The 26,250-nt window shown below is 40.8% G+C and overlaps 1 long non-coding RNA gene across 1 annotated transcript in view; it reads right to left on the reverse strand.

Moving 5' to 3' along the window:
* Nucleotides 1-26,250, reverse strand: part of LOC138424719 (uncharacterized) — a 50,386-nt gene that overhangs the window by 6,585 nt on the left and 17,551 nt on the right. Inside the window, exons 2-4 of the long non-coding RNA XR_011250950.1 lie at nt 8,046-8,166; nt 7,825-7,890; nt 3,201-3,427 (exon numbers count right to left, since the gene is read on the reverse strand). This is a non-coding gene — a long non-coding RNA (uncharacterized lncRNA). The remainder of the gene's footprint in view (nt 1-3,200; nt 3,428-7,824; nt 7,891-8,045; nt 8,167-26,250) is intronic.

The raw sequence follows: 26,250 nt of genomic DNA on the forward strand, positions 1-26,250 counted from the left end.
CATATGGTTTATTGCCTTATTTGTGGATCTAGCTATACATTTGGTACACAACTTTTGCTGATAATGTTCTAAAGGTGTGCATGGAATTCTTGTCTTACTGTTCTCCAAAGTCACATCTACACATCATCAGCAAACTCATTTTTAAGTAAAATGAGCAATTAGGTTATTCTCCCCTTCTAGGGATAGGGTTTTCTTTTAAATTTATCATCAGAAAATCCACTTCCAAGGAGTCCAGTCTGCAGAAGAAAGATAAGATGTCAACAGATTATCCCCCAAATTGCCTGAAGGCCAAAAAGAAAAGCAATACATAGTATGCCTACAGCGGTTAGTAAGGCCAAGTTAAAAGCTTTCAATTTTCCAGCATGAGGAGGGAGATTGAATCATCAAAGGGGATGATCAAGACTTGAATTAGGACTGTAGAAATTTTTGGTCATTGAAAAGTATCTAAGAGGTCATTTTATAGTATTTCCATGTTGGTTTCTACATCTGCATTCACCTCATTGTTCTAGGAGCAAGAGTAATACAGGACTGGGCTTGATCACCTGGAAGTAACAGTTGGAATTAGCTGGATTTCTAGTTGGATTAGCTAGAAATAAAGTTTCATATTATTTATTCATTTTTAGATGAAAATCATAGATGTACTCTTTGATGGTATTCCCTAAAAGTAGACCCTAAGAAAAGGATTTAGATGAAGTTATTTTACTGGGGACAGCACAGTGAGGGAGTAGGGCTGAGACCAAGAAGGCGTAGAAGGTCATCAGAGGTGAGTTAATGAGTGGGTTGATGCCCTGGGCAACTGGGGCTACATTTTGCTGGAGACTCTGAGGGTCTGTATAGAAAACCCTTGAAACTGGCTTGGCAAATCATAAGGAAGCAGGAGTACTTTTTCATCAACTATTTAAGGATTATTCCTTGGGAAAATTAACTCCTTGTACCTTGGCCTGCCACCCCTGTGAGCTTGTCAAGCAGACTCTTATAAGCCACAGAAAGCCTCAGGCTGAGTTCAGAAGCCAGCAGTATGCAGGGGAAGCTAAGAAAATTTCAAGTGACATCTACCCTGACAGCCAAAGGATCTGCTGAGAGCATGTGACAAAGATATCTATCACAGAGCCATGATTCGTGTTCTCCAAAACATAGGATGAGCGTCACCAGTGGTTTAAGAGACAGCTTTGGATGGTTTTGGGTCATGGCGTTAAATAATATTTATCAAGTGATGAGGGAGTTCTTCCCTTTCACTTTTGGTTCAACTTTTCTTATTATTCCAAGGAGAATGTCTCATTTTGCTGCTGTTATGGACTGACTTGGGCTTCCCTGGCAGCTCAGCTGGTAAAGCATCCGCCTCTAATGCAGGAGATCCCGGTTCAGTTCCTGAGTTGGGAAGATCCCCTGGAGAAGGAATAGGCTACCCACTCCAGTATCCTTGGGCTTCCCTGGTGGCTCAGATGGTAAAGAATCCACCTGCAATGCGGGAGACCTGGGTTCAATCCCTGGGTTAGGAAGCCTCACCTGGAGGAGGTCACAGCAACCCACTCCATTATTCTTGCCTAGAGAACCCCCATGAGCCTGGTGAATTACAGTCCATGGGGTTGCAGAGTCGGACACAACTGAGCGACTAAGCATAGTACACATGGACTGAATTGAGTCCCTCCCGAGATTTATAATTTGAAGTCCTAACCCCCAGTAATCTTAGAGTGTGACTAAATTTGGAAATAGGGTCATTAAAGACATAAGTTAAATGAGATCCTTAGGGTGGGCCCTGATTCAGTATGACTGGTGTCCTTATAAAAGAAGGGGATTTGCACACACACACAAGTACAGAGGGGAGACCATGTAGAAGCCAAGACAGGTGTCAGAAGAAATGAACCTGCCAACACCTTGACCTTGGACCCGCAGCCTCCAGAATTGTGAGAAAATTAATTTCTGTTGTTTAATCCCTCCAGGCTTTGATACTTTGTTATGGCAACCCAGCAAAGTAATGCAGTCATGATGGCTTTAATCCATCTCCAGCAGTCGCTAGCTTCGGGTTGAGGAGCGTCAGCCTCGGGCTCAGAACGTTTACTACTGACTGCAGTTGGATGAAATGTGCCAGCATTGTCCTGTTCTCATTGATTTATTTTTTACAATTACCCTCAATCTGTGACAAGTGGTGCTATTTATCAGCAACAATGTAAAGTTTCCTTTTTAAATACATGTATTTAATCTTCAAAGCCAGTGTAAAGAACAACATGAAGCAAACAATAGAACTGTAAAGATAGTATGAAATGGCTCAAGTCTAGGAAATTCTGTGAGCTCTGGAACAGCCTGTTCTGATGGATGGAAAGAGTGTGACCGTGCATAGAACACCTAACCCCTCTGAGCTTTGGTTCCCCTGATATTGACCTCTTAAAGTAGCTGGGAAATTCAAATGAAATGTTTGTCAAGCAACAAGCATTCTGCCTAGAAGTAATAAAAAAAATCAATAAATGTTGGTTCTCTCCCCTTGAAATATGTATAAGTAAATAAGAAATCTTTTAATAGGCCTTTGGAAAGCTATTAATTGGGTAATAGAACCCTGCCAATCAGATGTTAATCAAATTTAGTATAGCTTTCTTTAGAAAATTCCCTTTTTTATAATTTTGTCCCATCCTAAGAAACTGAGTCCTTTTCATATGTTTGGAACTGTTCAGCCCATCTTTTCTGGACTTTGGGAAGATCACGTGAGGTAGCAGGTTTGGAAGTGCATTGGGAAGTCTTCACACAGATGGAGTGACAGTGGGGTTTCCACTTACATCCCACTCTGGCTGTGTGAATTGATTTGTGCATCTTGGTTGCATTCATTGATGTGAACTACAGTACTTTAAAACTACTGTTTTCCTATGGCTTTTTCTTTTAATATGCAAAATGTTCACAAGTTTCTTATCCAAATAGTAGAGCATTGGGGGCCTCACAAGGGCCAGTGGTTTTCAGTAGAGAAAAATCCATCATCTCAGAATTCCTGAGACCTTTATGAGAGGACGTAGTGAGTCAGTGTTCTTAAAACAGTGCAAGTGCCATTTCTGAGTACAATGTCCTGTATCTTTCATGGAGAAAAAAGAGCAACATGGAAATCCCCAAAGTATGAGCTATTACGGGATTTCTTTCTTGTTGTTAGGATATTTTAAGCTTTTTTTTTTTTTAAAAAAAAAAAAAAGGTTTGGCTTTGTGTCCTGAAAGCCCTTTACCTGTCAGTAGACTCTTCAGGAACATTGTCTCCTGTCACTTCCAAGAGATGCCTTCCTTTCATGAATATGCCACGAAGTGGCAACCCACTCCGGTGTTCTTGCCTGGAGAATCCCAGGGATGGGGGAGCCTGGTGGGCTGCCGTCTATGGGGTCGCACAGAGTCGGACACGACTGAAGTGACTTAGCAGCAGTAGCAGCAGCAGCAGTGAATACGGGGAAGGGTGGCCCTGGGAAAAAGCGAAAGGGTGGATGCCAAGGTGAGAAAAGAATATAAATAACAGAGTCCTGTGTGGCCCTAGCTTATTCTTGAAATTAATCAAGTCCTGCCAAATGGTAGATTCCTGAGCAAAAGGAACGAACAGTTAGAAAAAGTCTCTACCCTCTTGTAACACATTCTAGTTCAGGATTTTAATCTCTTCCTGCACCACAAATTCTATGGTGGTTTGGTAAAGTCTAGAGATCCTTTCTCAGAATGTGTATATAGTTGCACAGTCATGCCTGACTCTTGTAGACTGTAACTTGCCGGGCTCCTCTGTGCATGGGATTCTCCAGGCAAGAATACTGGAGTGGGTTGCCATTTCCTTCTCCAGGTGATCTTCCCAACCAGGAATAGAACCCGGGTCTCCTGCATTGCAGGCAGACTCTTTACCAAATGAGCTATGAGGGAAGCCCTTTTAAATGTAGAAAATAAAAATACACAGAATTCAAAGAAAAGCAATTATATTGAAAGTCAGTAACTTGCGCTGTACTTGACCTCTATTACTGCACACTCTTTAAAGTAGCTGTAGGCTACTTTAAATAACTGAGATAATTAATTCAACCATCACATGTATTTGAAGTTATCTGGTCTTTCTTCCTAGACTGCATGCCTGTCCTTATTACAGAAGGCCATGCAACCTTATAGAGAGTTAAGAATTCTTGTGTAAACTGTGTATTCTTAGACTCTTTTAACAAGCAATAGTCTTGCTTGCTAGTCTTGCTTGTCAGTCTTTCTACATATTGATTAACACTGTAAGTGAGAAATACCAGAATGCAAGAAGCTGTCCGAGTCACCAGCATAAGAAACTCTGGTTTCACTGGTAGCTGAATGACAGCCAAGCATAGAGTTGTTCTATAATCAGCCATTTTGTGAGCATCTGTATCCAGGAAGACTCTATCACATGCCACCTAGCTGCAAGCCCATTGACGACCATAATTTCTAAGTAGTTGGGCATAAATGCTAGTTTAAGATATTGTCAACAACTGTAATGTCATGGGAAACATCCTGCAATTTCTTGCTGCTAACAAGTCACAGGCACTGCTACACATTCAGTTTTCTGTCTGTACTTATAATTGAAAGAAATGTTAAGTTTCAGTTCAGTTCAGTTCAGTCGCTCATTCGTGTCCGACTCTTTGCGACCCCATGAATCGCAGCATGCCAGGCCTCCCTGTCCATCACCAACTCCCGGAGTTCACTCAGACTCACGTCCATCGAGTCAGTGATGCCATCCAGCCATCTCATCCTCAGTCGTCCCCTTTTCCTCCTGCCCTCAATCCCTCCCAGCATCAGAGTCTTTTCCAATGAGTCAACTCTTCGCATGAGGTGGCCAAAGTACTGGAGTTTCAGCTTTAGCATCATTCCCTCCAAAGAAACCCCAGGGTTGATCTCCTTCAGAATGGACTGGTTGGATCTCCTTGCAGTCCAAGGGACTCTCAAGAGTCTTCTCCAACACCACAGTTCAAAAGCATCAATTCTTTGGTGCTCAGCTTTCTTCACAGTTAGAGGGCAGTAAAAATAAGGATATGATTATTTTGTTGTCCAAGGACTCCTAGACTCCCAGTTTGACTTTGTGAGAAGGCAGGTAATAAGTAAATAATAACATGCCAACTGATGATAAATATTATGGCAGAAAATAGCTCAAAGTAAGGGAGAAAGAGAGAGCCAAGCGTGTGGAGGGGGATGAGCCACTCTTACTTTAGGATTGACATTCTAGGATGATCCCCCTCTTACTTTAGGACTGACATTCTAGGATGACATTTGAACAGTGATCTGGCCCTGTGACCATGTGTAGAAAGAATGTTCTAGGTAGAGGAAGCCCCAGATGTGATCCTACCTCTTAGGGTATTGTTGATTGTATTAGTGAAAGTTCAGTCAGAAAAGCAGAACCCCTATGAATACTTTGAAATAAGGGCTTTATTATAGAAATTAGACTTTTCACACTTGTGGGAGCAGCTGGGTAAGTAAAAGTCTGGCAAGGAGTATTGTCTGTCAGGGCAGAGTCACTAACCAGCCTGGTATAGGGAATAAGTTGGAGCTGCCAAGGGGATCTGAGCTAGGATCCAGGTGTGTGTCCAGATGCTGGGATGGGACTACAGAGAAGAGCTAGCAAAGAAGTCCACAGGAGGCTATAGCCCATGCATATCCCCTACCTCTGAGTATCCACAAACGAGAATGTGGAGTTGGACCTGGGGCGGCTGTCAGTCAGTAGCCAAGAAAAGCTAGGTGTATGACAGAGGAGAGTGAGAAACACCTGGAGTCTTCTAGACTCATCTGTATTTGTCCTTCTCCGTATTTGACTGGAAAGACCGCCAGTAATGGCCACTTTTGTTCTGCCTTCCAGATCCTGCTCAGATTCCTCTCTGGCCAACTCTGACCGAGAACCATTTAGGGAAGAGGATTCTGTGAAAATTAATTCTGGCTTAATCAAGTTGCCAAGATGCAGACTCCCAGATCTGTCAGTGTCAGAGTTGTAGCTTGTAAGGGCAAGGTGGGAAGCCACCGGATGGTTTTGCGTTAGAGATATGTGTGCTCAAAGTTATAAAAATCTTTCTATTTGGCACACTACTAAGAACACTATTTACTATGTGTTTTGCATTCATTTGAGAAATGCAAGAAGGTTTTCTTGTTTCTTTTTTATTTTAACAAGGGTAACCCCAGTCTGAAGCGACTGTGTCTGCACAGAACCCTGAAATTCTGAATTTCCCTAAAGCTTAGAGGAGCAGAGAGGTTGTTTTGAAGTAAAAGACCTATAGCTTAAAGAAACTGAATCTCTTTTAAAAAAAAAGGGTGGGGGGGCTGATATAGCCACTATGGAAAACAGTATGGCTGTTCCTAAAAAAATTAAAAATAGAGCTACTATATGGTCCAGCATTCCAATTCTGGCTGTATAGCCAAAAGAAGTGAAATCACTATGCAGAAGAAATACCTGCACACTCATGTTCATTGCAGCATTATTTATAGTAGCTAAGGTCTGAAAGCAACCTAACTGTCCATCCACAGATGGATAGATAAAGAAAATGTGCATATATCTGTATCTGTGTCCACACAATGGAAAGCTATTTAACCACTAAAATAAAAAGAAGGAAGTTTTGCCATTTGCCACCACATAGATAGACCTTGAGGGTGTTATGCTAAGTGAAATAAGTCAGAGAAAGATAAATACTACATGATCTCACTTTAGGAATTTTTTTAATGTAAAATAAAAACTAAAACATATTTAGTACCTTCTGCGTACCCAGTACTAGGACACTATTCTAGGCATGTTGTATTTATCTTGAACAAAGTAGACAAAAATTGCTGCCCTTATGGAGCTAATACTTGAGTGGGTGAGAGAATAGCATTTTAAAAAATGTTACACAGTATTTCTAAATGCTTTGGAAAAAATAAAGCAGAGTAGAGCAATCAGGAGTCCTGAGGAAGGTTAGGGAGACATAATGCAGAGTTAAATAGGTTGGTCAGGTGGTGAGGGCTCCTTGAGACAGTGAGATGTTAATAAAGCCTTGGAGGAGACATGAAGTGAACTATGTGAGTGGGGCAGAGGGAAGAGCTAAGGCACAGCCTGTAAGGCAGGCACCTGCCTAGGATGTTCAAGGAAGAGCAAGGAATGAACCAGAAAAGAAATTGAGGTCAGAAGGCATAACATGGTCAAAAGCCTTGAGCCTTGACACCCCTGTAAGGACTGTAGCTTTTACCCTGAGTGAAGCAGGGAAGCACTGAGGAATTTGGAGCAGCATAATAACAGAACAGCGACTGTTGACATGTTTTAGGAATTTTCACCCTGTGAATTCACTTTTATGTATTACATTTTGGAGCTAAAAGGAAGAAGTAACCTGAGCTCATGATTGTTTCCAAAGCCATATAAGAAGACTTAAATCTCTCTAAAAGGAAGAGTAGGAATAGAAGAGGAAAAATAAGACAGAGAGCTAAGTCCACAATATCAATCTTAATGCCTTCATCATACTCAGGAAATGAAGACCGAACTGAACTGAGGGCACGCTTCAGATTCCTGGAAAGTATTTCAAATAGGCTGAAGCATTCTTGTTGCAAGATCCTTTGGGGTTTGGAGTTAGCCCAGTCTTGGTTTTTGTGAGCCCAGAAATACCAACTGGGACTTCCCAAAGTACACTTGATGTTGATGAATGATAAAAAGGTCTCTCTGTTCTGTTCCTATGAGTAAAAGAAAAATCCCCCATCTTCAGGTGCTATGATCTGTGGATTGGTTATAGTTTGTCATGAAGGAGAAGGTCACAATAGAAAAAGATACCAGCTTTTGTGATAACCAGTTTAGATGGATCTAATCCAAGAGTCAGCCTACAGTCCTTATTCTACCAAATCTATAGTGCTTGAGCCCAACCATTAAATTACAGTGGTTACTTCTCAAGTTGGTCACAACACTAGATTCTTCATGATGAAAGCAACTCAAAGAATGACCTGAAAAAAGAAAAAAAAAAAACTCAGAAAGTCACTTTCCAGCCCTCCACACAATCATTCTCAATTCAGGGCTAAAAAATTCACCATAAGCTTCTTTTATATGCAAGAAAGTGAAACCTACCATTGAACTCAGGTAAAAAGTAGAGTAAACGTACCATTTGGGAAGGCGGTTGAAGAGAGATTGCCCAATACTTGGAATCCACTTTGAGGCTGAGTCTCATCATATATAGAGAAATCATATGCAGTCCATGCCCTGAGGCCCTGTGATGAAATCCCCTGTGGAGTAAACAAAAAAAGAATAAGCATCAAGACCCAACAGGACTGACTCGACTAGAATCAGGGGAGGACTGGCAAACACAGCAAAAATCATAATACAGGTCACAAATTCCTCCCTAAGGCTGCCAGTTTCCAAAAGTATAGCCAGAGCACATTAGCATGTTGAAAGACAAGGATGAGAGACTCAAACAATAAGACCTTATTTTAAAGGCATGGCCACCTTCCACAGCTCACCTACAAAGGTGCCACAGATGGTGCGGAAAACCAAGGTCTTCTACAGGGAAAGTGAGAAGTCAAAAACGTTGCCATGGTAATTTAAAATAATACTCATTATCTCTCCAAATTTTTAAAGAAATATGAAAATAGGCCCCAATTAGCTAAAGATTTACAAACCCAGGCCAAATTCCAACAGTCTCAGCTCCTTCCAGCCAGCTCCAGGAAGCTGATGTACCAGATTTTGGGAAAGGAGCCTAAAAAGCTGGAATCACCTGGTTTGGGGGTTACTTGGAGCATGGAGTTCACGTGACCTGGTTCTTTAAGAGTCATAGGCTCATGACTGGTATTTATTTACCTGGGCCTTATTGTTGGATGATAAATTGCCTATTATATTCCTTCCCCAGGAAAGGCAAACTTTATTTTCCTCATTAATTTTTAAAGTGAGAGTTGCTTCCTTACTGCTTTGGTCTGGAGACTGATAGAAACACCATCTGGACAAGCAATAACCTTTGTTCTGCTGGAAGAACTCCTCCAGGAAATTCTCCAGACCTCAATGAGGATATGAGAACCAAGGCTCTGGAATTCAGCTGTGGGGCAACAAACCCAGGGCCCTGAACACGAAGAATGTCCCAAAGGATGTCCCACCTCCTGTACTCACACTGGTGCGACTAGGGGAGGCCATTACTGGCCAGGACACTTCCTTACATGCAAGGAGGAACCCCTGTCACCTCCAGCAGACACAGTGACAGCATCTTTCCTCTTGAACTTGGTGGTCATTTTTTGAAATCTCCTTAGAACTTCAGTTGAGTTGGAAAAAATTCCCCAGGAAAAAAACATACAGATTGGAATTCCATGAACAGAAGTTGCTGATTTGGATTTGAGCCCCATGCCAAACACACACACCTTCATAAAGCAACAACATCAACCAGCTATAAGCAAAAACACAAACACCTAAGCGAAGAGAACTCTTCCGGGTAGAACTTGAATGTGCCTCTCTGCTGACCCACAGCCTCTTCCCCTGATGGGTGATGAACACGGCTCCACTTAGAGGGTCTTCAAGTGATTCTCAAGTCATGGTAAAGGGATTGAACAGTACCCTCAGTGCAATTTTCTTAACCCTCACTTGTGAAAAAGAGCAACCTTGACTATAAACAGAGTAAAATAAGATAGGGGCACAACCCCTGGCCTTGTTTTATGAACTCTCAGCTTTTTTTCTTTATATATTTTTGTTGATTTTGATTTTAGCACTTGACCCAAAGAGCTCCTCTAACCTAGTGCTGTCAGCCTGCTTTTTCCAAAGAAATTGTTCATTTTATTAAAAACCTTATCTCAAGACTATCATACTAAGTGGAATAAGTCAGACAAAGACAAATATGGTATCATTTATATATGGAATCTAAAAAATTATACAAATGAATTTATTTGTATAAATAAATTTACAAAATAGAGTCTATTTCAGTTCAGTTCAGTCGCTCAGTCGTGTCTGACTCTTTGCGACCCCATGAACTGCAGCATGCCAGGCCTCCCTGTCCATCACCAACTCCCGGAGTTCACTCAAACTCACGTCCATCAAGTCGATGATGCTATCCAGCCATCTAATCCTCTGTCATCCCCTTCTCCTCCTGCCCCTAATCCCTCCCAGCATCAGAGTCTTTTCCAATGAGTCAACTCTTCACATGAGGTGGCCATAGTACTGGAGTTTCAGCTTTAGCATCATTCCTTCCAAAGAACACCCAGGACTGATCTCCTTTAGAAGGGACTGGTTGGATCTCCTTGCAGTCCACGGGACTCTCAAGAGTCTTCTCCAACACCACAGCTCAAAAGCATCAATTCTTCGGCACTCACCTTTCTTCACAGTCCAACTCTCACATACATGACCACTGGAAAAACCATAGCCTTGACTAGACAGACCTTTGTTGACAAAGTAATGTCTCTGCTTTTGAATATGCCATCTAGGTTGATCATAACTTTCCTTCCAAGGAGTAAGCGTCTTTTAATTTCATGGCTACAGTCACCATCTGCAGTGATTTTGGAGCCCGAAAAAATGAAGTCTGACACTGTTTCCACTGTTTCCCCATCTATTTCCCATGAAGTGATGGGACCAGATGCCATAATCTTCGTTTTCTGAATGTTGAGCATTAAGCCAACTTTTTCACTCTCCTCTTTCACTTTCATCAGAAGCTTTTTAGTTCCTCTTCACTTTCTGCCATAAGGGTGGTGTCATCTGCATATCTGAGGTTATTGATATTTCTCCTGGAAATCTTGATTCCAGCTTGTGCTTCTTCCAGCCCAGTGATTCTCATGATATACTCTGCATAGAAGTTAAATAAGCAGGGTGACAATATACAGCCTTGACGTACTCCTTTTCCTATTTGGAACCAGTCTGTTGTTCCATATCCAGTTCTAACTGTTGCTTCCTGACCTGCATACAGATTTTTCAGGAGGCAGGTAAAGTGGTCTGGTATTCCCATCTCTTGAAGAATTTTCCACAGTTTATTGTGATCCACACAGTCAAAGACTTTGGCATAGTCAGTAAAGCAGAAATAGATGTTTTTCTGGAACTCTCTAGTCTATTTACAAAATAGAAATAGACTCACAGATATAGAAAACAAACGTGGTTACCAAAGGGGAAGGAGGGAAGAGGATAAATTAGGGAATGTGGGATTAACAGATACACACTACTATGTATATAAGAGATAAATAACAAAGACGTATTATATAGCACAAGGAACTGTACTCAATATCTTGCAGTAACCTCTAATGGAAAAACATCTGAAAAAGAGTAGATATCCATGTATCTACTGTAAACATGTATATGTATAACTGAATCAATTCACTTTGCTCTACACCTAAAACTAACACAGCATTGATACATCAACTACACTTCAATAAAAACATATAAATAAAAGTTACTTGGTTTTTAAACAAATTCTTTAAAATCAAGCAGAGGAAGAGTGTGAGGAGGAAGAGGGATCATCCTGATCACTTCTAAATCACAATAAATATAATTTATTCTGTCAGCATGTGATGCATAGGACTTAGCATGCACATGTAAGGCATCTAATCCACCTCTCTCATTTTATCTATGAGGAGATTAAGGGCCAAAGAGAGGAAATAACTTATCTACAGTCATGCATGTTTCTGAATGTAAATAAGTTAAAATTTATTCCCAGCTGCTGATTCCTTATTATTTAATTTCCTGCTCATTGTTTCCATGGGAGTTCATGAACATCTCAAAATTTGTAATTAAGAAAAAAACTTGGCATGTTACAGTGAAAAAGAAAAATTCGGCTGGGCCAGCCACTTCTTAAGGGTCCTGGCCTGAGAAAGCTGTTGCACCGAGCCCTGGTTAACAACCCCATCCTTGGTAACCAGATGGCCCACAGGGTCATAGTTGCAAGGACCAGGATGATAACCTCAGTTCCACTTTCTCTCTTTACTTGAAAAAGAAAACAGTAGAATCAGCTATGCCACTGTCTTACTGAGTTATCAGTTTTACCTACAGAGATTCCTTGATTTTACAGAAATTGGACTTCATAATTTCAGCTCCCCAGAATATGCAATGGTGGTGTTCCAATGTTATGGAACCAGTAGGTCTTTGGTTATCTAAATATGTGGTTCTCATTTTCTTTGTGATCAGATTATTGGGAAATTCAGCACAATAACATGAAAACATTGTTCACATACAGCATGACTATTACTATATAGCAGTTTGTTTGCAGCTGTACATATCTTCCGTCTTATTATCTGAATTAATAATTTTAGTATCTTTTGTTTTAAGAAATCTTTTCAACTTCGTAATCATATTCATTAAACAGTTTTTACATGCTAGAAGCTCCACTTCTATCCTATGTGTGTTCAGGGATCTTTATTGGAAATGAATTATAAGTTCTATTTTATATAGTAGAACTTATCTATCTATATACTTATGAAATGTATATATATATGTGGAATATATGTGTTTCAAAATAGTTGATCTATATCACGGTTTCTCAACCACAGTACTGTTGACATTTGGGGCTGGACAATTCTTTGTTGAGGGGCTGGCCCCTGGATACCAAAGGACAGTGCATTCCTAAGAAGGTGTGGTACCATTAGAAAATAAGTTCTTCAGAAGCCTTTACACGGAAAGACTGTGATTTCTCTACTTCATGTACTTTATAGGCAAATCAACTGAAAAAATTATATATGTGTGTATACATGTATAAAACACAAAATTTGTCTGTATATTCATTTTTTTCCCCTAAAGCAGCTAGTTTTGCTGGAGGACTAAGGGCATGACTGGCCAACGTGTTGCAAAATCCAGTATGACCTGGCAGACATTGCACAGATAACCATCAGGGATCAGGTTCTGCATGGAAGAAGAAGGGCTGTTTCACTTGTAGCTGTGTGTGACTGGTGGACAGATTGCTGTAGTGGGCGAAGGAGTCTCCTGCATGGGGTCCATTTCAGAATACAACCAGTGCTGGATACTCCTAATCCACAAGGTGAAGTGTCTGTGGTGCCAAGTGACAAGTTCTGCAGGAGCAAGAATTAGTGCAGGAGGATTCTTGCCCCACTCTGTTATGAACCACCTGTTTGGCTATGTGTGGTGTGGGGAGGTGTCAGGTGAGCTTTTGGCTTTTTTCCCCTCCCCATCCCACTCCCAAGTAACTTTGTTCTGTAAGTCTGTGAGCGTTTGTTTTATGCAGTCTCCTTGAATCCACCACACTTAGGTTCAGCCTCTAGCTCTACCATGTGCTAACTCTTTCTCCTTAAAAATTGTTTAACCTCAGTTCCCTTGTTAGGAATAATGCACATATAATAATATTTACTCCTTTAGACTGCTTTGAGGATTAAATCAGTTAAGCATATGAAGTGATGAGCACAGTGTCAGGAAGATAGTAACTATTCAATAAACTTTAGCTCTTTTCTTCCCTATCTACGAAGAGATGATTTCCCCCAGTGTTATGAAGGTCACTAGCCTGCGCATTGAAAACCATGTCCCTAGGATGCAATATTCAAGCATAATAGGAATGCTCTCTGCCAAAATGTTAAGTGAAAGGGAAGTGTCCTCAGATATCAGGCTTCCAGCCATCCCAGACTCAACCTGAGTCCAAGCCAAAACAGAGGCTAAGAATTGAAAGGTTTATCTTCCAAAGCTGACCTTTAAACATTCCAAAGGCCCATGGAAGAAAACAACCATGGAGCCAGGCCATAGCTGTTCCAACTCTGATCTCCAGATGATAATTTCATTGATTAGTGTGTTTATTCCAGTTCCTAAATCTGCTTTGTGTCTTAAAGAGAATGAATACTAAAGATACTCCCTCTGCTGGCATTTGAAGCCCAAAATTTTATTAAGCTGACTATTTACTAGTAGAATAATAATGGGAATTTTTGTTTGGCAAAGAAATGTGTCCCGTCCGCTAGGGCAGTAGTTCTCAATGGGGCTTGATTTTGCCCCGCCTACCCAGGGGTTATTGGGCAGTGTCTGGAGACATTTCTGGTTGTTACAAGTAGGTACAGGAGGCGATCTTAATGGCATTTAGTGGGTAGAGGCCAGGGATAATGCTACTATCCCACATTGTGCAGAACAGCTCCCCACAGTGGATGATTCAGTGGCCCAAAGTGTCAGTAGTGCTGAGGTCAAGAAACCCAGGTCTAGAACATCACAGCAATGCAATTTGCTTTAAGAATTCACATAAAACTTAAACACAGACAGTTAATTTGGCATCCCCTCTGGTCATCTAGAGACTGAAGGACCCAATGAACTTCATTATTTTGCCTATCAGGTAAAATCCATTGTATAGATTCAAAAGCATGTGGCCAGGGAGTAGAAAGTATCTTCTGGGAAGTGATGCTTTTCCCTCAGTATATACTCCAAAAGTGTTGTCTTTTCAATAGTTTTAAGGTGGTATGTAAGATAATAATGAAGATGTAAGAGGAAACCATGTGAAAATAAACTCATGTTATCTTGAGAAGGTAACCAAGGGTGGCATCCTTTTTACATGCTTACCAGCCACCAACACCACCCTGCTCTTCTCCCAAGCATGATTTCCCCGATCCTAGCACTTGAGAGTACTGTTGTTGGCCTAAAGATGTAACTTCTTTAGTCATCTCTATTTCCTCCAGCCTGACATAGAATGGCTTTTTATTGGTTATTGATTAAATGGAAAAAACAAAAGAACAAGTGAATCAGTCACTAAGCCAAACAAGCAGTCAAGCAGTGTATTAATATTATGGCAAAATATACTAGGACTTAATTTTTTTAAGGTGCCTAACAGTGGAAACAGTGTCAGACTTTATTTTTGGGGGCTCCAGAATAACTGCAGATGGTGACTGCAGCCATGAAATTAAAAGATGCTTAACTCCTTGGAAGAAAAGTTATGACCAACCTATATAGCATATTCAAAAGCAGAGAAATTACTTTACCGACTAAGGTCCGTCTAGTCAAGGCTATGGTTTTTCCAGTGGTCATGTATGGATGTGAGAGTTGGACTGTGAAGAACACTGAGTGCCGAAGAATTGATGCTTTTGAACTGTGGTGTTGGAGAAGACTCTTGAGAGTCCCTTGGACTGCAAGGAGATCCAACCAGTCCATTCTAAAGGAGATCAGCCCTGGAATTTCTTTGGAAGGAATGATGCTAAAGCTGAAACTCCAGTACTTTGGCCACCTTATGCGAATAGTTGATTGATTGGAAAAGACTGATGCTGGGAGGGATTGGGGGCAGGAGGAGAAGGGGACGACAGAGGATGAGATAGCTGGATGGCATCACTGACTCGATGGACATGAGTCTGAGTGAACTCCAGAAGTTGGTGATGGACAGGGAGGCTTGCTGCTGCTGCTAAGTCACTTCAGTCGTGTCCGACTCTGTGTGACCCCATAGACCGCAGCCAACCAGGCTCCCCCGTCCCTGGGATTCTCCAGGCAAGAACATTGGAGTGGGTTGCCATTTCCTTCTCCAGTGCATTAAAGTGAAAGTGAAGCCACTCAGTCGTGTCCGACTCCCAGCGACCCCATGGACTGCAGCCCACCAGGCCCCTCCATTCATGGGATTCTCCAGGCAAGAGTACTGGAGTGGGGTGCTATTGCCTGGCGTGCTGCAATTCATGGGGTTGCAAAGAGTCGGACACGACTGAGCGACTGAACTGAACTGAACTGAACTGAAAAGCAAAGCATAAAATGAAGATTTGCAATTTTTAAAAAGACTGGCATATTTTGAAGAATATCTTCAAGTGAAAATGTGGAGGTGGAGGGACCATGTAAAGAGTGAGTGAGGGACTACCTGGAAGCATGAGAATAAATGCGCTCATGATCCACATGACCATTGGGGTGAGTTTCACAGAAATCATGGTGAACAAAAGAAACCAGATACAAAAGAAAGCATATGGTATGATTCTATTTGTAAACCAGGGTTTCTCAACCTTGACAATACTGACATTTGACATTTGAAGTCAGGTGTTTCTTTGTTGTTGGGGGCTGTGCTGTGCATTGTAGGATGTGTAGCAACATCTCTGTGCTTACTAATGCCAGTGGCACCCATTCCCCAGTTTTGATAGCCAATAGTGTGTCCAGACATTGCCAAATACCCTGGGGGGGAAGGTCACCCTGAGTTGAGCATCCTATACAAAGCAATCCACAATGTTAGAAGAGTGGGGGGTAGCAGGGAGTGGCCCACAGGGCAATTTCTAGGGTGATAGTAATGCTTTTTTATCTTGATACCAGCTAATTTTGTGTTTTCGCTTTGCTAAAAATTTGAGCCAAGCAATTATGTTTTGCACAGGTCTCCCGTATATATAAAGTTTACTTGAAAAATAATTAACAGGGCTACAATCACTGCAGATGGTGATTGCAGCCATGAAATTAAAAGACATTTACTCTTTGGAAGGAAAGTTATGACCAACCTAGACAGCGTATTAAAAAGCAGAGACATTACTTTGTCAACAAAGGTCCATCTAGTCAAGGCTATGGTTTTTCCAGTGGTCATGTATGGATGTGAGAGTTGGACTATAAAGAAAGCTGAGCGCCGAAGAATTGATGCTTTTGAACTGTGGTGTTCGAGAAGACTCTTGAGAGTCCCTTGGACTGCAAAGAGATCCAATCAGTCCATTCTAAAGGAGATCAGTCCTGGGTGTTCTTTGGAAGGACTGATGTTGAAGCTGAAACTCCAGTATTTTGGCCACCTGATGCAAAGAGCTGACTCATTTGAAAAGACCCTGATATTGGGAAAGATTGAAGGCAGGAGGAGAAGGGGACGACAGAGGATTAGATGGCTGAATGGCATCACCGACTCGATGGACATGAGTTTGAGTGAACTCCGGGAGTTGGTGGTGGACGGGAGGCCTGGCGTGCTGCGATTCATGGGGTTGCAAAGAGTTGGGCACGACTGAGTGACTGAACTGAGAATAGAAAAGAAATTTCAACCACTGATAGGGCTGCTAGAAGGGTCCATACAATATTGCAGTATTTTCCAACAATAAGCTTTCTTTTCCAATATTTGTTGCTATTTCTGAAGTTTAAGGAAGATTTTGCAAAATGTCATCTGGATGAGAAATTTCCTTGTTCATCTTTAGAGGCAGAAATTTGGTGAAAAAATAAAAGTGTGTGACCTACAGAGTTCTGGAGCCAGCACATCCTCTGGGCAGCCCCTAAACTTGGCACACTGTCTCCGAGGTGGAGTACCACACACATGTATAGATTACATTGTTGAGATTATCATGAAAGGATTTTGTGTGTCAAAATGTCCCTTCCTTGCTGTGATAACTGCTAGGTTCTTGGGTTACCATTGTCCCTGCTTGTTCTCACAGTGAGTCACTGCTGTGACTAAAACAAAATTCTTCTTTGAAATGTCTCTCTTGATATACACGGACCATTCAAACTTGCCAGGGCCCAGAAATCCTATTGAAATTACCTCAGATGTTCTTGTGGGAATCCTTTTCTTGCGCAAGAATTTTATTTTATGTAATATTGTTTTAAGTAAATAGACCAATGGCTGAAGCTTGGAAATATTTTTTTGCTCTTTATGGATTATCTCTGCAACATAGTAATTTGAATTGGTTAAATTCAGATAGGTTATATCTGACATAGAGGTCCCTCTAATTTAACATCTCTGCTGAAGGAAAAGCAAAGGCCAGAGAGACAGTGCTAGGGATGGTTTACAGTATGCTCAGGACACTATTTTTCTGGAATCCCCTAAAAGAGACATTCTCTCAACTTTCCCACCCTATATTTTCTCCACTAGCAAACTAGGTTCTGTAATTGAAGACTGATGCAGAATTTCACTGAGCTTAAGGACACACTTTGGCATAAATATATAATTCAAGTGAAGTAGTCTTTGAAGGTTAAAATTTCTAGTGAGAGAATGAGAAGCCACATTATGAGCTGTTCTTACAGGGACAGAAACTAGACCATGTGTCCGCTGGGAAAATTATATCTAATTCCCCCAGGTTCTTGGCTGTGTTTTTGGAAAAGGACCATCCTTGTGGCTACAGTATTTTGCTCTGGCAAGATTACCGTGTAATACATTTGGGTAAATGTGGCATTTTTGTTCCTTCTCACCACCTCCAGTTTCCCTCTCCTTTTGATTGTCCCTCTCTCTGCGCTCTCTTTCCAGCTGTCTTACTCCTTCCTACCCACCTCTGTATCCTTGGTAAAGAGAGTTTTAATATGTACAATTTTCAAAGATTACTCTCCATTTACAGTTAGTAAAAACTATTAGCTCCATTCCCCACGTTGTACAATACACCCTTGAGCCTATGTTAACACTCAGTACTTTATACCTTCTACCCCTTTCTTGCCTCCCCACTTGCTCCCCACTGGTAACTGCTACCAGTTTGTTCTCTTTACCTATGGGTCTGATTCCTTTTTGTTATGTTCACTAGTTGATTGCATTTTTTTAGATTCCACATCTAAGTGATACCATACAGTATTTGTCTTTCTCTTTCTGACTTTTTTCACTTTAACATAATACCCTTCAAGTCCATCCGTGTTGATGCAGCTGACAAAAATTCCATTCTTTTTTATGGCTCAGTCATATTCCATTTTATATATGTACACCACCTCTCTTTGTACATTTGTCTGTTAATGGGCATTTAGGTTACTTCCCTATCTAATGCTGTTGTGAACACTGGGTTGCACGTATCTTTTCAAATTAGTGTTTTGGGGGGTTTCTGGATATATAGCCAGGAGTGGAATTGCTGGATCATATGGTAACTCTATTGTTAGCTTTTTGTGAAATCTCCATACTGTTTTCTACAGTGTCTACACCAATTTACGTTCCCACCAACAGGGTACCAGTGTTCCCTTTTCTCTGCATCCTCACCAACATTTGTTGTTTGTTTTCTTTCTGATGATAACCATTCTGACAAGTGTGAGATGATAGCTCACAGTGGTTTTGATTTGCATTTTCCTGATGATTGTTGATGCTGAGCATCTGAAAAGGTTTTTTTTGATAAGACACAGAAACAAAACAAAGGCATGGTAACATCCTATTTTATCACTGCAGTTTCTATAAAAGATGATTCTTACTGCCCATGGATATATTTGTCCTAAAAGATGCTTCAATATAAAGACTGCAATGGACACAAATCAGAACTTCTCAGGGACACAATAATCTGCAGTGGTCACAAACCCATTATAGTTTGAGGCCAACCGAGAGGTTAGACTAGGTTCCCAAACTCCTCTATCCGTGGACCATTTTCTATCTTCCTCTTTCCCCTTGTGATATTAGCAGAGTTTGTGTTTGGAGGTCAAGACAACCCATTCTTCTTACCAACTATCTTGAATTTCCTCTGCCCTCACTATCAGCTTCCCAAGGGAAACATTTTTCACAGTGCCTGAAACACCTTCACAGTGCTAGAGTAAATGGCCATCCAGAAAGTGTGGAGATGGACTGCCAAGCTTAGATGCTTTTTGCTGGACTATTCAAGGAATGGGAGGCATAAGAACATGGTTATCATACAGAATTTTTTCTTGACTGGAACCATGTGTGTAGATGCCCAATACCTGGAGGCAATTAAGGCTATCGTGATATTAGACAAATACCATTAAAATCTAGTAAACAACCCACCCATTTTTATAAGGAAAAACTCAGTGTAAACAAGTTATTTCTCTGAGACATGTCAGATCATTGTTGGCTGTTTGAACAGTTTGTAAAAAAAAAATGGTTTCCACTGATACTAAATTCTTCTTCTAAAATCCATACTTGGTATTAATGACCTTCAGAGGCTGCCAGTGGACCAAAGACCCTCATCTTAACCAATTCAGCAGGAGAATAGACAGAATTCTTCTTCCTGTGCCCTGTCAGTAATTATTTGAACCTGTTGGCCTGATGGTCACCCCTGTTAATGTTGAGTGAATGCATCACCTAGTTCATTACTCAGAGAAAGAAGAAAAGCTGCCCTTTGTTTTGTGGACTGGGGATGGAACTCATGAAGATGTGGGTAACATCAGCCAGCTGACTTGGAGAATTTTCTTGCAGCCAGGCAGTAGAGATGAAGACCATTCTCTCAGCCTGGGAGGCAGTAGGCATAGGGCATACCACACACAGCTGCTCAGAATTTTGCCCGTGTAGCAGTCATGTGGGGCCAAGCTATTGCACTTTTTGCAGACTCAGCCCCATAAATGGACATTTCTGGCTCACAGCTCTCTGCTCAGATGCTTCCCGCCACTCTGACTACAGTTGTCCCCATCACGTCACTCTGTGGGTTGAAGAAAATGGAAGACCTTGGGGAAGATGAAAGGACATCTTTAGGTAAGATGGCTTCCATGGCAGCCTCACAGCTGCTGTGAGGGGATGTGGAGATCATTTCGGCACTCAGGAGACTCTTCATTCTCCCTCCACCCCATGAGCCCCAAACTCACATGGAATCATGTTGATACAGGCACTGTGATCTTTAAAAAAGTTGTATTTTCAAATGAACATGTGGGAGAAAATATTCTTTTCCTTTTGGAATCTGGCCCCTTCTCCCCAGCCCAGTGGCAGCGTGACTGAGACACACTCTTCCCCATCTGTGTTGCAGCTGCTGAGGCAAAGAAAGAAGCTGGGATAGTTTCTAGCACTGGGGCTGCACCAGGCTGAGTTGCTTATGCGTTGCTTTTGGCACTCATTTCTGTAAGCACTGAACCTATTTTCATGTAAGCCCCTGAGATTTCTTTTTGCGAAGAAAAACATTCTCTACATTCCCATCTTCATTTGGGCATGAAGAGGGGAACATTCCCTTTGTCTCTAGCCAGTACTGTTGTTGAGTTTAACAGATGTCAGTGAGCACCTGCCACGTGGCCAGACACTGCGCTGTGGGCTGTAGAAGTCTGATGCTGAGAAGGATGGAATCCTTGTCTTCAAGGACCACATGACCTAGCAAAGGGGACACACCAGTGACAACTCACTATAATACAATAGAATAAGTTCCTAATATGTAAGCACCTGAATGCTGTAGAAGATAGAATAATCAGGTCTATTTTGAAGTGATGAGAAGGTTGAACTCAGGTTGGGGTTTTAGGGGTAAGTTGAAGCTTGCCAAGTGAAAACAATAGTAATAATATGTTTATATTTTTATTATATAATTTGTAACTGTATCTGTATCCAGTACCCTTTACTGAACACATTCTATATGGCTGGCATTTAGCCAACGGATTTGCATACATCATCTCATTTATTTTTCACAGTAATCATTAAAATAATAAACATATTTCTAATACTTGCTATGTAGCAGGCACCGATCTACTTTATATATAGACAGAAAAGAAATAGGATGGAATCTTTGGATGAATCTCTATTCTGAGAATCATCAAGAGGAAAATGTTCAACATTTTTCCAGTGATTCTAAATTTGTACTATAAGTAAACTGTGCTTAATATGTGGAAGAATAGAAAAAGAGAAAGGGAGGAAGGAAAGGAGGCAAGAAAGGAAAAAGATTAGGAAAGGATATCTTCTTCTTTGTGCTTGGTAAAGATCTACAATGAACTTTTTCATGATCTTTCTCCAAACTGCATAGAATCCTACCGGGAGCATCTGCTAGCATGAGGCCATGTTTGTGCTTAGCTGAGGCCAACTCTCTTTGGCTTCCTTCTGGAATTGAGTTTGGGAGACAATATTGTTCTTCAACTGATCTTTAAGATAGTTTGTGACTTGGCTTTGGACTTAGTTGCCCTTGGTATATTGGTGACTTTGACCATTACATCTACAAAGTTTATGTCTGTATTTGTATTGGCACAAATGGAGAGGATTGAGGTGACTTTGACCATTACACCTACAAAGTTTGTGTCTGTGTATGTATTGGCCACAAGTATTGGGAGAATTGATGTGAATGATGAAACAATGAGGAAATTTTTTCACAATGGTGACTATCACTTCATTACTGTATAAAAATTATTCTTAGTTTTCTCCCTTCTTTATCCAACTCCACAGTATAAAAACAAAATGAAATACGAGTATTTTATACTACAGAAACAGGACAATAGTCATTCAGTAGTTTGATATCCTGTTCTTGATTTGTGCTGAGTTGGGAACCAACAAGTTTAAAAAAAATTCCAGTATTCAGTGACTAACCCAAGCCCAAATCCTGCCAACAGGGCAGCCTTCAGAGAAACCACACGAAACCTTCAGAAGAGATCTTTAAAATTTGATAAGCTCCTCCTACCACAAGAGACCCCCCACCCCACCACCCCCACCGGCTCCTGAACAAACTCTTCTTTAGAGTAAGAGCGCTCTGGTTGGTCCTGACTCACCAACCAGTCTCTGTGCAGAAACTGCAGGCTGTAGGATGGAAAGCTCCTGACTCATTTTAAAAACCCTATGAAACTAAGTCAGAAGAATCCGTGTCAGTGTTCATCTAAAATAGGCCTTGTACAGAGAGTTCTGGGTCCAGATAACCTAAACAGAGATCACATCTATCTTGAGTAAAGCAAAATGTTCTGCCGGGTGAGCAAAAACTATCAGTCTGTAGACATGCCCCCTTCTCTTCTCATCAGAGAATCTTCCCATGTTTCTATACAGAGCAGGTACAGAGGGTGGAGGAGAGCAGGGGCAGGAATAGATTTTCAAAAGGCAAAGCAAACCTCATTTTTAAGGGTTGTTTTATTTGCTTTCGGTGGTCTTCTATGCAACAACACTGTTTCTTGTATTTTCTTTCTTCTCCCCATTTTGGTTTTCAGTAGTGTCCTTTGTTTGTTACCATTTCCTTTCTATTTTGAGGGATTATTATGTACAAGATTCTAAACCTCAGATTCATTTTTAACAATCCCAAGAATTTCAAGGACACCTGAGTGCCCACAAGGCACAGCTTTGGTGAATCCTTGGCCTCACCGTGACACTACCAGTTCTGTGGTTCCGCAAGAAGTAAAGTGCATCATTGAGAGAGAAGGGCAGTAGCTTTGGAAGCTCATTTTCTACATATTAATTGAGGTTCTTAAATGTGAGCTCTCATTGCAGGCTCCAGACTCCCCCCAGAATGAAATTACATTGAACATTAAACATTATTCAGAGTGTACGTTCCAGTTTAAAGAAGGGGAAGAAAATTGTTGTGGCAATGCGAATGCCTATTACTATACACATCAAGAATAATAAAAGTAGGTCTTTTAAAGAGCCTTTAAAAAAGAAAAAGGATATAGAAAACAGCTCCCAGAGAAGTAATTTTTCAATTTCCTTGATTTGCTTAGCGGGAAATTGCTCTCCAATTTATTATAATTTGAAAAGACAATGAATTCTTCATTTGGAATTAATATAAAAATGACTGAAATGCATCTTGCTTGTCTTAGAATTTACAACCTGTTTGGATAAAACATTCTGAGTCATGGATCACTGTTAAAACCCAAGACTTAGTAAAGGCTGGTAATGTTTTCCATATGGTTTCCCTAAATGATAATTATAGCTCATTCTGAACTACAAATTATATACACTAAAAATGTTAATTTAATTTAGGGTTACTGACTAGGTTTTTTTCTGAAAGCAGGTGTAATAGGAATTACATTGTCTGAATATTGTCAGTAATACTAGACATGATGAATAGATATAACCAAATTATTCCTGAGTTTGACTTTATTTTGTGGATTCTGCTTGCAAATGTTCAGCCTGGTATGCATTCTCTGTGATTTATCCTAAAAGGAGAAAACATTAATGAGGGAAATCAAAACAAATGCCTCTGCTGGACTCTCCAATAAAGCTGTTTGAAATGGGAGAGAGGATGGGCATGAGTATAAAACTGTGAACCAGTCTCCATGTGACTTCTTGGAATTTCACCATCCATCAGCATTAAGTCAGAAATATTAATAAGTATTGAAGTTGAAAATAACTGCAACCTCTGACTGAAAAGCATTTGCTCATAACCTTTCAGTTAGTTTCTATAATGAAATATGGCAATGAATTAGCCATGATGGCCTGAAGAAAGGTGGTTAATAAGAAAAACTGTGCATATTTAGAATCCACATTCTTCTCATGTTTATGTTAGTAAATCCTCTTCATCACCCCCCCCCATTGCCTTTTCATTAATCTATCAGTGCTTACAGTAGAGACAGGTCACTGGAAAGAATTTTAATTAGTCTTTAAATTTGCAAGGTATCAGGATCCTTAGAAATTGTTAGGACCCAGAGGCTGTGAAACATCAGTGTTCAAGAGAGACAGAGCATTCATTGCAGCAGCTGGAGTTCTGCTTGGATTGGTACTTGGCTCCCCACAGTGACTATGCCTTGAAAGAATCACTTACTCACTGTGACTCTTAGTTCCTGCATCTGTCACGTGGACATAACACTTTACATCATAGGTAAGTATAATGACAACAAAGCTTATACAATCTGATACCTATAAATAATCTCTAAGTGCCTTATCATAGGAACAATTTAGGGTGCATTTTAAAAATATAGATCTCTAGGTCCTCACCTTGAGCAGTTCCAGTTTCAGTGTTCATTGAAGTTTAGTACCTTCATTTTGACCAACAGCCAAGGTGATCCTGAACCACACTTGAAGAAACACTGATTTGGTCTAACACCCTTGTTTAGATGATGAGAAAAATGAGTCCCAGAGGGTGAGGTGCCTTTGTCAAGGTCATTTAGTGATCCACCTGATAGAGATCCTGCATTCTAACATGCTTTGCGCCGTAGCTGCCTCCATTTATTGAGTCCTTTGAAGTGAAGTTCTTAAACAGAGGTGCACATCAGAAACACCTAATGTGCCTTTTCAAGTACTCATGCCCAAGACCCAGCCCACACCTGCTCATTGACAGCTCTCCGACCTGAACCCAAGGTCCCTGGTTGTTATATAGGACCAGGTGATAACCCTAGGTTAGCTTCACATGCTTTTCTCACACGGAGCCCAGAACACATGATTTTTTTTTTACTCCAATAAAACTTTATTTATGAACGTTTACATTGGAATTTTATATAATTTTCACGTGTTAGTAAATACTCTTTTGGTTTAAAAAATCACAAAAAGATATAATGAGCTTTCTAAGCTTGCAGACCTTACAAAAACAAATGGCTGACTGGATTTGACTTGCATGCCATAGTTTGAAAAGACAGTGCTATAGATGATACTTTAACACACTGGGAATGACTGACCAGGTAATTTGTCCTTCCAGGGCTGGTTTTTTTTTTTAATTAATTTATTTATTTTTTGGATGCTAATTACTTTACAATATTGTATTGGTTTTGCCATACATTGACATGAATCCGCCACGGGTGTACATGTGTTCCCCATCCTGAACCCCCCTCTCACCTCCCTCCCCATCCCATCCCTCTGGGTCATCCCAGTGCACCAGCCCTGAGCACCCTGTCTCATGCATCGAACCTGGACTGGCGATCCTTTTCACATAGGATAATATACGTTTCAATGCCATTCTCCCAAACCATCCCACCCTCACCCTCTCCCACAGAGTCCAAAAGATTTCTATACATCTGTGTCTCTTTTGCTGTTTCACATACAGGGTTATCGTTACCATCTTTCTAAATTCCATATATATGCGTTAATGTACCAAGGACGGGGGAACCTGGTGGGCTGCCGTCTATGGGGTCACACAGAGTCGGACACGACTGAAGTGACTTAGCAGCAGCAGCAGCAGTACTGTATTGGTGTTTTTCTTTCTGGCTTACTTCACTCTGTATAATAGGCTCCAGTTTCATCCACCTCATTAGAACTGATTCAAATGTATTCTTTCTAATGGCTGAGTAATACTCCATTGTGTATATGTACCACAGCTTTCTTATCCATTCATCTGCTGATGGACATCAAGGTTGCTTCCATGTCCTGGCTATTATAAACAGTGCTGCGATGAACACTGGGGTACATGTGTCTCTTTCAAGTCTGGTTTCCTCTGTGTGTATGCCCAGCAGTGGGATTGTCATAAGGCAGTTCTATTTCCAGTTTTTTAAGGAATCTCCACAGTGTTCTCCATAGTGGCTGTACTAGTTTGCATTCCCACCAGCAGTGTAAGAGGGTTCCCTTTTCTCTACACCCTCTCCAGCATTTATTGCTTGTAGACTTTTGGATTGCAGCCATTCTGACTGGCATGAAATGGTACCTCATTGTGGTTTTGATTTGCATTTCTCTAATAATGAGTGATGTTGAGCATCTTTTCATGTGTTTGTTAGCCATCTGTATGTCTTCTTTGGAGAAATGTCTGTTTAGTTCTTTGGCCCATTGTTTGATTGAGTCATTTATTTTTCTGGAATTGAGCTGCAGGAGTTGCTTGTATATTTTTGAGATTAATTCTTTGTCAGTTGCTTCATTTGCTATTATTTTCTCCCATTCTGAAGGCTGTCTTTTCACCTTGCTTATAGTTTCCTTTGTTGTGCAGAAGCTTTTAATTTTAATTAGGTCCCATTTGTTTATTTTTGCTTTTATTTCCAATAGTCTGGGAGGTGGGTCATAGAGGATCCTGCTGTGATTTATGTCAGAG

This window comes from Ovis canadensis, chromosome 19, assembly GCF_042477335.2.
Source record: "Ovis canadensis isolate MfBH-ARS-UI-01 breed Bighorn chromosome 19, ARS-UI_OviCan_v2, whole genome shotgun sequence".
NCBI classification, from domain to species: domain Eukaryota; kingdom Metazoa; phylum Chordata; class Mammalia; order Artiodactyla; family Bovidae; genus Ovis; species Ovis canadensis.